We start from the raw sequence: 18,752 nt of genomic DNA, 5'->3' as shown, positions 1-18,752 counted from the left end.
TCATTTTATTCTCTATAGACCTCAGAACACTTTGCTTCTCTATTTAATAACTCATTATAGCTCTTTTTAATTCCTCTCTGGCTCCACTTTTTTTTTTCCATTGTACTTTGCAATAATCACAGTTTCTGTTAGCATTGCACTTTAAGATTTTTTTTTTTTTTTTTTTTTTTTTTCAATCCAAAGATTAGATATTTGGGAAGCCAATGTTAACTTTGCAATTGGAATTCAAAATTGAATCTGTGAATAAATTGTTTTTTTTTTTTTTTTTTTTTTTTTTTTACATTAAACTGAAAATACCTCTCCTATATACAGTATAAAAAAACCAAGGCTAACTAACCCTAACGGATAAACACAGAAGAAAAATAACAAAACCCAAAACAATATTTGATGACCATGAAACCAGTCCACGGTTGAGTGGATGAAATAAACAGGCCACTGGAGCATATCCTACGTCAGAACTGCATAACAGAATGTGCATGACTGAATATTGGTTAAGGATATGAAAATAAATACAATTTACTAAAATAATAGTAGTAAAAATAAGTAATTAAATAATTCATGGATTGATTGCCAGGGGTTATTTCTATCAAGTATCATTTTCAAGTTTGTTTAGGGCTAATGTTGATCAGTTTTAGCTCTTGAAAAGTCATAGGACACATTCTCACATTCTTTCCACAGCTACAACCAAAGCAGTGAATTTGCCACTTTGTTTAGCTCTAAAAAGCTCCATATTCATGATTTAAGCCTGAAAATGTTTTCCAGAAATGGGTCCATACTCGCTGATCCATCCTAAAGCCAATGAGGCACAGGAATGGCTGGCACGGTGCTGGTGCAGAAACAAATATCACAGCTACTCTTGGTTGCTTCCCTCAGCAAGCTATCATTTAACAGGCCAAGATCTACCTCTCCTCTGGGGCTATGATCTAGGCTTTTGGGTTGCTCTGTTTTTAAGCCAACAAGCCTCATAACAAAATAACAGGACTAGTGAAATGGCATCTGTTAGTCTGGCACATACAACCTTTTGAGCCGGGCTCCATTAACATACAGCCTGTGCGTCAGAAGAAATTAATCTGCCAATGACCTCTGATATCAAAAGAACAGGGCTGAGGCTGAGCCCCCCGAGGGTGGAGGATAATGCCTTTTTTGGCAGATCACAAAACTGCGCCTTTGCGGCGAGGGGTGATAATGATGACTGTTAGATATTGGCACTTTTAATCTGACCTAAAGACTGCGTGGCTCTACATCAGATTAAAAAGTGCTAATGGGCTCATAGTCTTTCAAAGCTCAAAATCTATGATTATGTACTTTTGCTTTCTGCATAGTCCCATAAAGTATGTATTACATATAAAAAAATCAAAACTGCACAATATATGAAGCAAATGCAGTTTAATTAAACATAATACAGTAAAACTAAATGGGCCACAAGAGGCCATATGCTATTGTGTTTTAACAATGTAACCATGTATTGTGTTTTTTTTTTTTGTTTTTTTTGTTTTTTTTCTAAGGAACGCAAAAGAATATATTTGGAGAATGTCGGTAACCAAACAGTTGATAGGACCCCATTGACTTCCGTAGTATTTTTTTTCCATACTAAGTCAATGAGGTCCATCAACTGTTTGGCTACCCATATTCTTCAAAATATCTTCTTTTGTGTTCAGAAGAAAAAAGAAATTCATACAGGTTTGGAACAACTTGAGGGTGCAAACATGATATATATATGGCTTTTCTAACATAGTAAACTTGAACAAAACACTATAAAAGGGCTCAAAGACTAAAATGATTTAGCAAATGTGTTTTTATCTCACATTTGCTTTTGTATACTATCGGGTAGTGTTTAGGAGGTATGTTAAACAAAACAGCGGTCACAAATTAGAAGTCTAAAATGAGAAATTTTAAAGAGAAATGTTTATGAGGATTTTGATATTAGAGAAGAAGAGCTTCCGTTTGTTGCTCAGCCCTATTTGTTTGAACCGCGAGAGGTGTCTATGATAGCTTACGATACTCCTACATCCTGCGTCATACATCATGTGGGTTACTCATTAGGCGCAAAGTCGACTTGCGCAGTATGCGTATGGTCATTTGGCGGAATCTAATTATTATAAAGTTTTAAATATGGATATTTTTCAGAAGGCCTTTATTAACCCCTGGGAGCCATATGGATCTTTATGAAGGATGGATGCATTTATTTTTGGCTTCAAAACAGGCCCCTCGTTCACTACCAATATAAATCTTTGGAAAGCAAGGATATTTTTAAATACTTCTCTGATTGTGTTCATCTGAAAGAAGATAGTCATATACACCTAGGATGGCTTGAGGGTGAGTAAAGCATGGGATAAATTTCATTTTTGGGTGAACTATCCCTTTAATGTTCATTTGTTTTTCGATTAAACCTGAACACGCTTTTAGTGCCACTCATTGGGCATTTCATTTTTAAAGTGTCGCAAAACGTACAACAACTAATGTAAAATCATTTTCCAGAAATGTCGCCACAGGCAAGTATTTCCAATGAGTCTGGGTTGAAAGAAATAAGTGATTTGATTCTTGAAAACAGAATATATTCTCAGGGGATGAACTGTAAAAGTCTAACTCCAAAATATTTATGCATGTTTCATTGACCCTAAATAAAATGAAGTACACGGGCACCACCCTAAAGAAAACTACAAATGTTTGTAGCATCTTTGTTGTAGACTCTTTCATCAAATAAGTCTTAACTTTAAATCATAAAACTGCTTGTAACTGCATGCATTCCATGAATCGTATGTAAAAATAGAAAGCAATCAAACCCTCGGTGTGAATCTTTTTATAAACAGACAATCATCCACTTTAACTTTAACTTCACTTTCTTGCAATCTGCTCAGGCTTCTAATTGCTCTCATTAATCAGTCATGAAGTTTATTTATTGTCAAGAGATTCTCTCATATTGACAACACAATATGAAAACAAATTCTACTGAAGACTGAATACGAATATCTAGAGAAGCAAAGGCCAGCACAAAGAAACGAGTATGCACAGATTACAATCTTAAACCAGGTTCTTGAGACGAGATGGAGGACTTTCACAGCTTGTGCAACCTTATTTCATTGTATCATAAAATTAATATTACAAATTTATAGTAATATAAGTACAAAACAAGACCATTCATTACAAGGGAGGTTCTGATCTTTTTTAAAAACAAATCCCCTGGCCTATAAAAAAGAAAGTTAGCAATCAAATGTGCCGTTTAATGGAAGCACTTGTTATTGCCCTCAGACTAATTAAAAAAAATAAAAAATTCAAGTGTTAACCATCAGCTAACAAGATGAGTCATCACACATTTTGGGGCATGAATGAATAAAACAAAAGTTAAGAAAGACTTTGGTAGTTGAGATAAAACAAAGTGATGATTCGTGAATAATAAAATGTTTTGACTGACTCTAAGTGCTCCAGCTGCTGCTTGCACTGGCTCCAAACTGAATTAAGACAAGACAACTTTGCCTGAAGCCAACCAGAGTTGGATATGAAGACCCTTCAGTACTGTTGAGCGAAAAGTAATGAGATTATCACACCGTTCTATCATTAAAGTCAAGTATATCGCACCTAACGGCTATGGAAAATCCCATTAAGGTTTACCTTTTGCTGCCACAGCTATGGTGTGGTACCAGAGGAATGTGAAGGTGTAAACAGCTAGGAAGTATCTAAACTGCTACCGTATTAGTGGTCAAGAATAAAGGATGTGGGATGCTCTGTGCTCAGATTAAAAACATTCTTATAAAACTGAGCAAAAGTACTGGTAGATTTACCAACTGAAGGTAAAATTCCAGAGGGTTAATAAAGAGATCTGTGTCCGAAATCATCCGAAATGGTTAAATAGTGCACCATTTAATGGGACAGCCATTTGTAGTGGTGTCCGAAACCATAGTGGACGTTATTGAGTGCATTCATTCAATCCCATAATGCACCACAATAACGACCGATGGAGAATACCCATAATGCACTGTGAGGGTCGCACCGAATTAATTCCCATGTCCCCCCATCCATCCATCCATCCATTTTCCAAACCGCTGGTCCAATGTGGGTACAGTGTAATACCATACAGGTATAAATTCCTTTTTAATTGATTATTAAATTGTCTAATTAAGGTTTCCATGACAGAGTTCAAGAAAAATCTTTTCATTACTACTGGAGCTGCTAGTTTGCAAAGTTCAAATGATTATTAAACAGCAAGCACAAACTATGAAAAAGCAGCAGCCCTTCCAGTGCACTCAGTGTCCAAATTCACTCACTCGTTTTCATTGGCTCTTTCAAGCAGGCTATATTTGTGAAGTAATGTATGGAATAGTGAATGAGGATATAGGGAAAAATTTTGAACACAGCTTAGGTCTGACTAGGCATACTAGAAACTTCCAGGCAGGTGTATTTAGGCAACTTGGAGCTAAACTCTGCAGGAGAGTGGCGCTACAGGAGCGAGTTTGAACACCGCTGGGTTAAGGCTTAAGAGAACTGGTTAGACAGCACAGGTATGTAGTATTCCAGGATGTGGTGATAGTGGGTAAATAAAATTTCCTTACTTTATATAACATTATATAATATATTATGGGCCAGATTTACTAAACCAGGCAAATTACGAAAGAGCACAATCCCATAAAAGTGCCGATGGGAAAGGAAAGTTCTGTGGGTGATTTACTGACAACACAGATGCGGCTTGATCATTTCCATAATGACCAACGCAATCTACCAAGAACAGTGCAAATTAGCGCCTGGTTTAAAGACATGGCGCAAATACCAGTAAATTGACTAGCGCAAACTTTAGTAAATCACCTTGCATGATTTATTTAAATACTCTCCTCCCATAAATTTTGTATTTAAACGAAATTCCTACAAATAAGGTCTTTAGTAAATCCTGACATATATATATATATATATATTATTAATTTAATTTTGTAACTTCAGAGCACTACTTTAAAGCCAGATCTGGTCTCCGGGACTGATACCCGTTTAATGTTCAAGAAGAAAAATGCAGTTCTCAAGGAAGGAATTACAATCTCATGCGTCATTACTTACTAAACATGCAGAGCAGTATGCTAGGTATGAGGGAGATGAGGCGTCCAACTCAGAAAACCTATGTCTGTGCATAACAGTTATACTTAGTTTAAATTCATGTACACTTGTAGCCTATCTGTTGTTCTGGATGACAGTACCTGGCTAATGGTCCCCGGGAAGTTTGAGTTTGAGACCCCTATATAGTGGCCTAATGTGGTTAGAGAAACACAATGTCCTGCCTGTACAAATTCATTCCTTCTTAATGTAAATAAACTGTCCAACAACCATGTATTTGAGCTTTTTAAAGTTTCCCTTTAAAGGCAGTATAGCTCAACAAGTCAGCAGTTCTTCACACCATGAGTAACACATTCCACAAATACACCTCCTCAGCAGATATTACCAAACAAAGACAAGAGTCACATAACTATATAAAATGACATGACAATGACATGCAACGCCATCTCAGAACACAATAAAGAGCACAAATCACAATGAAAAGTCTTATTTTCCATTTCAATGAAAATCTAGCCTTGATCGACAGAAAAGGAAGGGCAAGCATATGTATACAGACTGCAGAAGTGTTTCTAAACTGACTGAAGGTTGTTCTTTAAATTCACAGGTCAAAATAAATCTCGGCAATGAAAGCAAGTGCACGCATATGTTGTACAATGTACTTTATATAAAGTATTTTATACTTTAAACAATTGTATGAATGACCAAATACACAGGTAATTCAAAAATCACCCACAAAAAACCTCTAGGGAAAAGTTAGGTGGCTCCTACCAACAAATACACCCAAGAAAATGAAGGCCATAAGCAGCAGCCTCAACTGCTGGTTTTAAGATATACTTCCGTGGTGTAGAGTGCAACTGCAAGGGTAGAGCGATGTACCACAGGATTGCATCAAGGTTAACATGTATACATATCCAAACACAGCAAGAGAAGAGAAGAGAAGAGAAGAGAAGAGAAGAGAAGAGAAGAGAAGAGAAGAGAAGAGAAGAGAAGAGAAGAGAAGAGAAGAGAAGAGAAGAGAAGAGAAGAGAAGAGAAGAGAAGAGAAGAGAAGAGAAGAGAAGAGAAGAGAAGAGGATACTCACAGCATCCCGTGTGTCTATGGACTAGAGAGAAGCCCTCAGTGAGGAGGTCCCACAGCCAGGCCCTTATGCTGTTAAAATGACTCATAGTGCTTCTTCCTGCTGCACTGTAGAGTCATGAGGAGGTAAACATTTCCAAATATGGAAATAAAAATAGGCGAAAGATTGGGGGCAAAATTTGATTCGGCTTGCTTTTTTGGTCTGGAATGCCACTCTTTTTCACTGGCCAGAGTCACATAGAAGCCAAGTTTGTGGTTCGTACCATTTGCAGAATAACAATGATAATTGCTATGAGTTATTTAAGAGGGGGGGGCGGCACACTCACAATGGCCTCCAAGAATAAACAAACCACAGTATCTAAAAGTAAGTCTCGAGTGCCTACAGTGAGGACAACAATACTAAACCACAAGACCCTCAGACATCAGACAGCACTATGCTGCTGACCCACACAAACACACAACATAACTTTACATAACATAACAACCATTTGATGCAATGCATACCACACCAAATCGTATTTAGCTATATGTATGTAGAGTAAAATGTATACGAATGAATATGTTCATATTTAAAAAGGCACAATATGCAAGTTTTGATTAAAATATCCAAAAACAAACACTAAAACAATGTTATTTTGTTGACTTGTGTTCTTGCATTGTCCAAAATGTTTCCAACAATATTTAAAATCCAGAGAAATACGCAGTTTTAACCAGTGTAACGTCCTATGTCATTGTGTCACCGGTCAATGGCGACATATTTGTATTACCTTAGATTAACCAGTGTAACGTCCTATGTCATTGCGTCACCGGTCAATGGCGACATATTTGTATTACCTTAGATTTCAGGTTTTACCATAGAAACCATAGAAACACCAAGACGCTTTAATATATTGAAGTGAGCAACTGTTTGCAACTCTGGAGGTGCAACTCACATACCGTGCCTTTAAATAATAACGACTTTGTCTAAACTTTTTTGACTATATCCTAGTCACGCTGAAATGGAAGTAGCAACAGATCTTTACTTCCATATAGGGACGTACATCTGAGTGAAACAAATTAACGTAAAAGAAAAAAAAAATATGCAGGTGACTTGGTTATATACATTAGTTGCTGATTGGATATAGGCTGAATGTGAGCTTGCAGACGATTCTAAGAAAGGAGCCATGTTATGTGGACTAAAGGATTGGAGAAGTTCAAAATACATCACGAGAACCAGAAAATCGACATATTGATTTTTTTTTTTTTTTTTAAATGAACTGATGCATGGATGAATTATTCACTATAAGATCAATAACACGCATTTCAAAAATTAATTTTCATGCTGACTTTAAGTAATACACAGAGTGACTTTCACTGAAATTTCTGATCCATACACAAAGCTTTGGATAACTACTTTTAAAGGATTAGTTCACTTTCAAATGAAAAAAAAAAAAACTTTAACCCTAAAGTCATCTAGGTGTATATGACTCTCTTCTTTCTGATAAACACTATCAGAGAAATATTAATAAATATCATGACGCATCCAAGCTTTATAATGGCAGTAAGCGTTACCAAACAAGTATGAGCTGAAGAAAGTGTCTCCATCCACTCCATCCATCACACGGCTCCAGGGGGTTAATAGAGGCCTTCAGAAGTGAAGCAATGCATATATAAAAAAAAAAAACATATTTAGAAAAGTTATGAAGTAAAATATCTAGCTTCCGCCAGACCGCCTTCTGTATTCAAATTATGAAGAAAGTGTAAACTGGCATTGCGTCAGTTACACTTTTTCCATAAGTTGAATAGGATATTTTACTTCATAACTTGTTAAATATGGATATATTTTTTTACACAAACGCATCGCTTCGCTTCAGAAGGCGTCATACTCGCTTACTGCCATTATAAAGCTCGGATGCGTCAGGATATTTAGTAATATTTCTCCGATTGTGTTCATAAGAAAGAAGAAAGTCATATACACCTAGGATGGCTTGAGGGTCAGTAAAGCTTGGGCTTATTTTCATTTGAAAGTGAACTAATCCTTTAAGTGCATCCATTTTTTTTCTGTTGTAATTGTCATGAAAATATTGTCCCAATGCAAAAAAAGTAATCAAATTATATATTTTGTTTTAAATTAAAATCATCAAAATTAAAATGATTAAAATGATCAAAAATCAACAATTGTATTTATTTATTTATTTATTTTATATTTTATTATGTGGCAAAATATGAGCCTCCTTGTGAGATTCACATCTCCTTTTGTGTTTGTGAGGGTAAGTAAAAGACAAACTATCCCTTGTCAGCATGGAATCACTCCCATGTTTTGTCAGCACACTGAGAAAAGAGATGGAATGGTTTTCCTCCGCTACTTCCATGTACAGAACATACTGCAGAGACTGACCAAACATGGAAACTGGGGTGATGCTCTATCAACTGAAGCACTTAGTCAGCCTAATTCTATAGTTTTCCATAGAACATTCTTCTGTGCCGCGATAGCTTTCTATAATCAAGAGATCATGCAGGTCAATATTCACCTAAACTCACATTGGGACTCGCAAAATATAAGCAAACTGAAGTGCATATAGTGGTTCAGAACGAGCGCACAATATATATGACCAGTGAATATCTAGATTGAATGTACAACCAAGGACTGTCATAACGTCCTCAAGTGCTCCATCCAAATCAGCTAAGCGGTATTGCTACACTCAAAAGCCAAAAAACTATGCATCTATTTCACATCAAAAGCCCATTTTCTTGTGCAAAACAGTTTTTCATTTTCTGACAGAGAACATTAATAGACCTGTGAGTAAACCTGTATTCTGTGTAGTGTGTATGATTATTATCATTATCAGCTATTTGGGAGAAATACAGCATCCTGTTTAAAAGAGCAGAGTGTTTTCTGAGAATGTTGACTCGTTTTACATCATCTGCTGATAAGCTGTAACTGTGAGTTTGGTTAATAAGGTACAACAAGACAAGACCAGATCTGACCCTTTAAAGCAGTCAACACATTAACAGATAATTGGCTTATGCTCCACACATACACAAGTCACGGGGGTCACTTGTGTGCAGATGTTTCCTGCCAAATACCATCGCCGTGCTGAGCTTAATTTGAAAGCCACAAAAACTAGGTTCCATTCATAGATGAATAAACACAGCATGTTTTCCTCAAATCGTGAAATTAATCTCACTGATTGCCTCACGTAAAGAGCAGAGCTCCGTGATATCACAATCATAATAAAGCAAATGTAATTAAAACATATTCAAGCAATGAATGTCTAATTTTTTGCAGACAAGAGCATTGTTTATACAAAACAGAAGTCTTTAGAAATTCAACACAAAGCAAATGATGGTTAGTACAGGCAGAGAAGGCTGGTATTTCACGATTACTGGGAAAAAAAGGTTCCTGCGCATTTCGACAAGGTTTCACTTAGCAGAGCTAAAATAGCCCTTTCATGCCTGAAACCACAGAGGGGATTGTAGAAGTAATAATAACCCATTTACAGGGGGTTAAACAGTGTCAGAGAGAGTGACTTCAGGTGATTAAAGATGGCTAATTAACTCTGGCCCTGCACTCCCTCAGAGGAGAGCTGGCCGGCCCAACCCACAACTGAGGGACTTGGATTATTTTTTGCATATATTTTTGTCATGTATCCCTGTCTAAAATGTGATGGGATTCCATGCTGATACAATATAGGAACAGATACCTCAGGCAATATATGGCCTTTTGAGATTATCAGCATTGTTCATTAGTCATGCCTGCTTGGTCAACTAACGGAAGCCTAAACTTTAGAGTGCAGATATCCTGTTTCTAAAAATATATCTTTTTTTTATATACAAAACATAAATGTAATATTACATGTATGTAAAAAAAAAATAAATAAAAATCTTAAATATGAAATAAATAAATAATTTTATTCCTTTTCTTATTGACTTTTTGTTTCTAAAATTAAATATTCCATGTAATAAATAAATAAATACATTTTCCCTCCTTTTTTATATGGACTTTTTGGTATACAAAATGTAAAAAATAACTTTAAAAAAAATCAATGAATGATTAAATCAATCAATCAATCAACCAATCAATCAAGTTTATTCTCCTCCTTTTTATATGAAATTTTTTGGCCCCTTTACAAAAAAATAAATAAATAAATAAATAAATAAATAAAACTACATATTTTGTCATCTAGATCAGCCATAGAAAGGCTTATATTACTTGATGACTAATAATGTGCAAATGTTGCTCGATTTCAAGGAACATCATATATCCAAAATAATCTGAGATGAATGTATCACAACAGCCAGAAGATCATCACTCCTAAGATTGTGCTAACAAACTCAGCTTTTAATAGTTTTTTTTTTTTTTTTTTTTTTCCAACAGCTTGGGATGTCTGAGACTCCAACTACAAAGAAAAGCACACTACAAAGATGAAGAAAAGAGATCCTGGCCAGGGGCCGTATTCACAAAACATCTTAAGGCTAAAAGTAGCTCCTAACTTGCCAATTAAGGAGAATCTCTTAAAAATAATGGGCGTGTCAGTCCTAAATTTAGGACTCCTAAATGTTTGCTCTAAGAGTTTTTATAAAGTATTTTAGCACTAAAACCAGCTCCTAAATCTGTGAAAAGTAGTCAAGAGGACTACTTAGTCACTAAAACTAAATCACAAAGAGCCTTGAGTGCTGAGCTTTTTCTTCATAAATCCAATACATATTAAATTGTGAAGAAATAACATAAGGCAGTGTGTCAATCTAAGCATTTTCCCAGCGACTAGCATTCTTTTTCAATTGTTTTCAATGGGAATGCTGCGTTTTTTAAAAGCCAGGAGCGTAACGAGGCACTGACCGTCTTTTTCGGTCACCTCGAGTTGAAGAATGTTCAACTTTGAGTAAAACGCTGCGCTCATCACTGTCACTTTTTAGCCAGCCGTCCAATCAGAGTGGAGGAGGGGCGGGACAAATGCTAGGCGCTCTGCTTAAAAAACGCCTATCTGTGAGCGCTCGAGAGCGCTTCAGCTCAGGTGACCAGAGTTTGAATTCCGGCTCGTGGACCTTTCCCGACATATATATATTTATATATATATATATATATATATATATATATATATATATATATATATATATATATATATATATATATTATAAATGATAATAAAATAAGCAAATTTGGCGTGCTGTCAGAGGAGAGGCTCCGAGCTCGGAATTTAGCTCAAACCCAGAGTACTACCCGATATCATGGGAATAGGAACCAGCCAAGAGTGAGGATTTGGGCTGGTGGAGGGATGCAGAAAACTATCGAGGTAACAGTTGAGTTGGCTGTGTATATATATGCCTCCTCTCAAGCTGATAAGATAGACCATTTAAACATGCTCCTCCCGAACTTTGTTTATAAAAAATAAATTGTCGCTTGAATACTGCAATGTCTCGAAATGCAGACATGGCAGAGGGTGACAATTAGCTGAATACTTATTTAATTTTTTAACATTTTTATTTGAATATGACAACATTTTTATTTTTAAATTATTTATTTGAATATGATAACATGATACCTTGTTCTACAATATTTATATGAATAAATCACTGACAGAGACCCCTCCCATAACAGCCAATCACTGTGGGCATAGTTAGTAAGCGTGTTGACATCATCCATAGCAACGAGGTCAACCCCGCCCTTTCTCTTAGCTTAAGACTGCTCTCTATTCCTTAACTTATATTAAAAGTTATACTTATATTATATTCCTATAACTTTTATTCCTTAGTTTGTCTTAGCTCTGTGAATAGGTTACACTTAGCTAAGAACTTTTACTGCTATTTAGGATAACTCTTAGTGGTAAGATAAAATGTTTTGTGAATACGACCCCTTAAAGCAAAAATAAATAACCAATAGAATAGAACTAAAGAACTAAAGAATAAAAGAAGCAAACGTTTTAATGAAAAACAAAACTAAACTACTGATTGTAAATGAGACCATTTTTTTTCTGTAATATTTTCTGTAATAAGTCTGTAAAATGGCCATATATAAGGCGGTGTCATTATCTTGCTACACCTTAAGAGCTAATCATAGCAGGTCAGAGAGCTTTAACACATACGCTCAACCAAGTGTAGAAAAACGTATCTATCTGTTATTAAGGATGTGCAGAAGAATGTGCATATTTTTAAATTCAAGTCGTTGATCTGATCTAATAGTTCTTAACTGGAAAGTCCTGTATAATTAGACTTATTTTGGGGTCACCTGGCACCAATTATACACGTTTGTCAAGGGCCGTTTACATAAGATAGGTTCTGGCATTCAAAAATGTAACCACCATCACTAAAGTATATCACAATAAATTTTAAAAAATCTAGAGAAACTAACTGACTAGTACTAATAAAGATGAAGCCATAAAGTATCCACTTTCTTTTTAACGTAAGAGCAGATGTAGCCATTTGTAAATTGAACGTGTCTGGCTTCCAGTTAAATCTGCTTACACTGTAAAAAACAAACAAAAAAAAAATCTAACAAGACATTTTACAGTAAAATTATGTTAATTTTACTGAAGTGAAAACAAGCCATATTATAATATACAGTGAAATGTAAATTGTCATTCCTAGAATTCATATAATAGGCTATAAATGCTTCATTCATTCATATTATATTGTTTAAGGTGCAGTCTGTAAAAAATTTTTGGTTAAAAATGATCCAAAATAAATTTGAGCAAGTAAATAACCAGCCAGTGTTCAAAACTATCTCCTTAGCTTAGCTCGATTCACAACGGTAAGCTTGTAATAAAGTTTTCTAATTCTAGTGGTACTGGTAGCTTTCTGCTGGAAATTTGAGCATGCAGCCATTTGTCCTCGCGTCATTACGTCATGTCTGTTTACATAAAGAAGGAGTCCCAGCTAGCAGGCTAAATGGAATGTGAGGATGCTGCAGGAGATTAATCATTTATAGCCTTTTCTCACAGCAGCTGGAACTTATCATTTTGATGGTGGATTGAATGGTATGACAAATGACTTCGGACTGCATTGACATTGAAATCTACAGGTAACGCTAATACACACTAAATACAAATAGTCATGCAATGCTGATGTCATTAACATTGACAATTTGAGAACAAACTATAACAATAATAATAATTTGTACAGTTTAACGTGATCCAAGCTAAGTGATTGCTAGACTTAATCACCATTAGCAGTGCGATTTATTGCTTTTTTCCCCTCAGTTGGTCAAAACAAATGTGGCAGACATGTAACTTACTTGTTCAGATGACATTTTCCGGTGAAAATTCTTATTTTGTTCATACTTCCAAGACTACAATCTGTGATTCCGAAGTACAGTATCCACACCGGTGCGTGACTGACCAAGGCACAACCCACGTAAAGATGCTAATCCCACAAACAACTGCAATTGCAGGTTTCAAACAGAGATGGCGACAAAAAGGCAAAACTTACGGACTGCAGCTTTAAATGAGTGTTTATTGCTTTAATTTAGTGTTGTGTGCTTTTCTTTGTAGTTGGAGGTTAACGTAAATTTCACAGATTTTTATGGTATTTCTCTCCATATTATTTTAATGTATTGCTATAGTAATAAACATACTGGTTTGTAGCGCAAAGAGTTTAACCATTTATTTTTATTAAAGTTATTTACTATTGCCAGTTTTCCATCACGTGACTACCACGGAGACCTGGAGGGCAAAATATGCATAGAACTGAAGTGCAGACCTGTCAATTTTCCATCTCAAAAGAAGAAAATCAAAAACGTGAACAAAATGCAAATTTTGGGTGCTTGTGATTCATATAGCACCAGCTACAGTATTTGAACAATTAAAAACAGCGTTCTAAAATGTTTAATGTGAAAAACATCAGAGGACTGGTATTTGACAAAGATTACAAATAGGAGAATACAGGCAATATATTCTTATTTGGTAGTCAACAGACAGGAAAGTTGAAGGTTCTAGAAAAGAGAGAGATAGTGCTATGAAACAATTCATCAATCATAACCAGGACAAGAGGAACAGCATTTAATCCACATAAATCGAGAAGGCCTGTCCGGCCATGGTAATAAGCATACGATGCTCATGTTTCTAAATGTGTGTGAACACGTTTCAGCTGTCCTTCCTCTTATCTGCTAGCTCCTTCCTCTTTCTATCACCGGCTAAAACACTGCACGTCCTTTTTACGGCTGCAGGTGCCTTCTTAGCCTTGTATGCTAATGTGGCAATCTGTCTTTCTCCTTGCGAGCATTTGAAGGGGATGTGAGGAAGCTTGATTACCCAGAGTTCAGAGGGAGATCAAAGTCACAGTACAACTGAACTTTAAAAGTCGGGCAGCGTTCCTTATACTGCTCTGTCAATGAGTGCAGTGAGAAATGAGCAGAAGTCTGCTGTAAATCATAACCGCGAGAGCGACCGCTGCATCATCATCCGTCTAGCGGTCCGGAGCCTGTTCCACACCACATCCTAAAGGACAGAGTCACTGTACACTCATTCATCCACCTCTCATCCTGCATTCCTGTTTCCTGTGTACTTAAACTACACAGATCCGTCCTCACTATGGCTCCTGGAAATTGGGAGTCCAGCAGTAGAAAAATGGAGCAGAAGTGCAGCTGTTCTATCAGACTACTGAATCTGTCATCCAGGACTGAAACACATAGGAAATTGGAGCTTTGTTCACTGAGAAAATTCCGCTTACATGAGTTTCATGAGACTTTCAGATGGAATACATTAATGTCAGACTAATTTAAACAAAATCGAATCTGATTCAGCTGTAGGCACAAGGCCATAGTTACTGTAATCACAGCCATGCTAAAATGCAGGACTGAGATATTGCTTTTAAGTATAAGTTAATGTTCATTCTAGGGCTGGGCGATATATCGCATGCGATTGTCACGCACATTTTGTCAGTAAAGCCGGTTCCCTGATTGCCGCTAAATCGCCATCACCTGCTTTCAAATGGAGCGGCATTTAATAGACAGAGTCGTAGATCACTGATAAGCCATGCAATATCGCATTCATATCGCAGATGTATCGTCTTCGATAATGAACACGATATTGCGTGGCTTATCAGTGATCTACGGCTCTGTTTATTAAATGGCGCTCCATTTGAAAGCAGGTGATGGCGATTTAGCGGCAATCAGGGAACCGACTTTACTGACGAAATGCGCGTGACAATCACATGCGATATATTGGTCAGCCCTACTAAAAATATATCAGTGTCATTGTTTTGTCTCAAGATACACACCAGTAATGTATTTTTTTTTTCCTATGGCACGTTTATAAACACTATTTAAATGTCCTAATTGAACTAAAGCCTAACTCTGGCTTAATCTAAGCCTTGTCTGTGAAACCAGGCCAATATCTCTTTTGTTAAAAAAAAAAAAAAAAAAATGAAATAAAAGCAATAGTTTTAAACAGTGTTGGGGAAAGTTACTTTAAAAAGTTAAAGCATTACTCATTAAAAAAGTAACTAATTGAGTTACTTCGTTACTTTTCATGAAAAGTAATGTGTTAAATAAGTAATGTGTTACATTACTTTTGCATTACTTTTTCTCACCTGGGCTGAGCTTGCTTGTTTGTTTTTTAATAACAACAAAAAACATTGCATTTTTGGCAAATGTAAAGGCCCTTTCACACCAAAAGTGAAATGAATAAGCCTCAGGCTGAAGGAAATGCATATTTATGCCTGTACAGCAGAGGGCGCAGCTCAAACTAACCTTTCAGCTGTGCTGCCATTCTGGATTAAAGAAGAATAGGATACAGGAGAAGGAAGTCCAACACTCTTCTTTCTAAATCTAATCTAAAGTAATTTTTGCTTATTATTATGGTTGCATTAGATAATTAAAGGTCAGCAGCAAAGACATTGGTTAACAAAGTGAGATTAAATACATAAAGGAAATTTGTGTCATTAAATAAATTTGTGTCATTTAATATAGTTAAATATTACAGGTTTGAGATTGCATTTCACTGTTTTTATTGATTTTTAGGAATACTGAATGTTTTCATGCAAGTGAGATGAGTAAATGCATGTTCACATTTAGTCTCGAACTAGAACAATAATCATGTTTCGACAGCGCACACAACACCTCTGCACTTTATTTCTCTCAACATGGGGACAGGAGAGCTGTCAGTCAATAAATGTGAAAAAGAAACTTACGTTACTTATTTGAAAAAGAAACTTCGATATTTTGTTGTAAAATGAAAAGGTAATGCATTACTTTACTAGTTACTTGAAAAAGTAATCTGATTACGTAACTCAAGTTACTTGTAATATGCTACCCAACACTGGTTTTAAATGCTACAAGTGAAATTAGGCATTACAACATTATAATTTAAAGTTTTACAGCTGGATAATAGTTTTGAGATTTGCTAAAATGAATAAATGAGTTGTGTTATTAAAGATTAAATATGAGTAAGCGCTAAATAAGAGCAAAGGTAATCTAAACATAAAAATATTTGGCAACGAGCATCAAATATTAAATATTCAGATGCTGCACCATTCCTAGTTTGGGTAATGTTTTTGGTGTTCAAAAAACGTATTCTAATTATCAATGTTGAAAACAGCTGCTGAATAAATGTATTACTTTTTTTTTAATAAACAAATAAAAACCTTACTAAACCCAAACCTTTGAACAGGATAGTGTAGTTTACCATTTAATTGAGAAAGAGTTTGCACAACATACAGAATTGTGTTCTATGTGCGATGCCTGTGCTTTGTCCCAGCTGTAACACAACACAGAGTGGCACTTCTCGTATGGTGTGTGACCTTCTTTAAAGAGCTATTAAAACCATCAGCACATTTAAAGATATTATTCTAAACAGGTACTGAATGGACTAGCCATTAAATATTCTCTTACCCAGTGGAATCGCTCTGGGGGCCTAGGACTTGTGTGAACTGAATTGTTCATGACACAAAAATTAACTGTTGCATAAATCCATATTATACGCTCACTGTAATTGCTTTGTTTCTTTGTGTATTTATAACTTTCGGTTGTCACTCTTGCTCCAGACAGCACCTGATCACAGAGTTTCCATGGCAACAGAAAGAAGGCATGACATTTTTGATCCTACAGTAACCTACACTTATATGGCACAGAGTCAATATTCATAGAAAGTCTGCACTAATGGCAAAACGACAGTCAAAGGAGTAAGCATGGAAGACTAGGCTCAAAGGCAGGATTCATCTTTTAACTTTAAGCATCACTAGCCTGTCAGACACGTCCTCTTTTTTAATTCCTGCTGTTGGGTAAGATGTAGTTTGGAGTTAAAACTTTTTGGGGAGGCTGGAGTTGGAAGGGGGGGATTCAGAAATTATTCAGTTTGATGGCTGGGAGGCCTTGATGTTATTGATTAGAGATTCATATCAAAGTAGAATTTTGAATGTCGTCTTTGTAAGGAAACCTAAATATTTTAGTACTTAGCTACTTTTAAGATGAACAATGTCTGTATTCTAGACATTTTGGTTGACTTGAAATGGAGATATTTGCTTTTCTGACAAGAAAATGTCTTTCAGGAGAGAAGAATTCTGTTCATACTATTAGTTGCACACACAATAGAGAACAGGCCTCCATATTGAGCTAAACGCTCATATTACAGCATTGAATTCAAGCTTTATCAAAAGATAAACCATTATGAAATTCAAAATCACATTTACTTTCAAAAGTAAATAGAAACACATTTTATTTCAGCAATTAAACCCATGAATGGCAGGGCTACTCTGACAAAACAAACCCATATTAACACTGCAGAGTTGGTCAGCTGAAGTCTGATAAAGATCAATAGGCCGCTTCACAGCGCAACTCGCAACAAATTGCATATTCAACTCTGAGCCACAAGACTGTCTAAAAACTGTCAACACTGAGTGCATCTTAACTACCTCCACACTGTGGTTTCAGAAGCAGTTTAAAAGCAACAGGCTCGAATCACTCCGACTGATGTTCAAACCATCAAGAGTCTTTCTGTTTCAACTTGCACCCAAATTAACTGAGCTTTTCAGGCTGTGGCTTCAATAATGTAAATATGTGAGTATAAAAAACATAATATAGGCCAATATGAAATGTGTTTAAATGTAAATAAATACAAGTTAACATAAACCAGCAATTTGTTTGTCCCTTTTGAAATCAGTATTATATTATATATACATATACATATACATACATACATATATATATATATATATATATACACACTGCCCTCCAAAAGTTTGGAAATACCCCTGGCAAAGTGACGATATCAGCATAAATTCTTATTATTTTTTGGTGCAAATACATTAAAGTAACTTGACATTATCATTGAAGACCAGCAATAATAATTTTCATTTTGGTTACATAATAATGGCAATATATACAGTACAGTCCAAAAATTTGGAACCACTAAGATTTTTAATGTTTTTAAAAGTTTCGTCTGCTCACCAAGGCTACATTTATTTAATTAAAAATACAGTAAAAACAGTAATATTGTGAAATATTATTACAATTTAAAATAACTGTTTTCTATTTGAATATATTTCACAAAGTAATTTATTCCTGTGATGCAAAGCTGAATTTTCAGCATCATTACTCCAGTCTTCAGTGTCACATGATCCTTCAGAAATCATTCTAATATGCTGATCGGCTGCTCAAGAAACATTTAATGTGTACAATTGAACAAAATATTTGTGTACAATATTTTTTTTCAGGATTATTTGATGAATAG

The 18,752-nt window shown here is 35.6% G+C and overlaps 1 protein-coding gene across 4 annotated transcripts in view; it reads right to left on the bottom strand.

The window, feature by feature from the left end:
* The window catches only part of lpp (LIM domain containing preferred translocation partner in lipoma), a 231,867-nt gene that overhangs the window by 210,792 nt on the left and 2,323 nt on the right, over window positions 1-18,752 (bottom strand). The window contains exon 1 of one of the 4 annotated variants that reach the window (XM_067374512.1): window positions 6,116-6,371. The exons of 2 other annotated variants lie outside the window; for them this stretch is intronic. The gene's annotated coding sequence lies outside the window, so the exon portion shown is untranslated. Of the gene's footprint in view, window positions 1-5,868; window positions 5,896-6,115; window positions 6,372-18,752 lie in introns of those variants that run through there. One more of the 4 variants, XM_067374513.1, reaches the window with a different exon arrangement.

Source organism: Chanodichthys erythropterus, chromosome 21 (genome assembly GCF_024489055.1).
Source record: "Chanodichthys erythropterus isolate Z2021 chromosome 21, ASM2448905v1, whole genome shotgun sequence".
Taxonomy (NCBI): Eukaryota; Metazoa; Chordata; class Actinopteri; order Cypriniformes; family Xenocyprididae; genus Chanodichthys; species Chanodichthys erythropterus.
This window is presented reverse-complemented; position numbering and strand designations above follow the sequence as displayed.